Raw genomic sequence first — 435 nt, 5'->3', positions numbered from 1 at the left:
ACATCGATATTAGCAGGTACACAGCATTGTTATTATCAATTGTAGTAAGGCACGTTGTTATGAGTTTAAAAATACACTAACTGACAATACAGAAAGTATATCTATTGATAATCATAATTTATAATAAACAATCCGTGACTGAGACAGCAATGTCATAAAAATCCAATTAGCTACCTGTATTTGTAATCCCTTGTGTATTATACCTAAATATTAACTCAAAAAATTGAAACTTTAAATGTTTATATCTAATAAACGAATAAAGTTATATTAAAAATTCAAATGACATTTGTTATTAAATTATAAACTCAAACATTTTATTAAATTCAAAATATGTGTTACCATTTAAAAAATCAGAGTTGACACCCTTACCAGGCATAAGGGATGAACTTAAAAAGTATTACATAGTTAATAATTCAAGAATAATGTGTAACTAAA

The sequence above is a fragment of the Daktulosphaira vitifoliae genome, unplaced genomic scaffold (assembly GCF_025091365.1).
Source record: "Daktulosphaira vitifoliae isolate Bord-2020 unplaced genomic scaffold, ASM2509136v1 Scaffold_3, whole genome shotgun sequence".
Lineage (NCBI taxonomy): Eukaryota > Metazoa > Arthropoda > Insecta > Hemiptera > Phylloxeridae > Daktulosphaira > Daktulosphaira vitifoliae.
Note: the sequence above shows the minus strand (reverse complement) of the source record.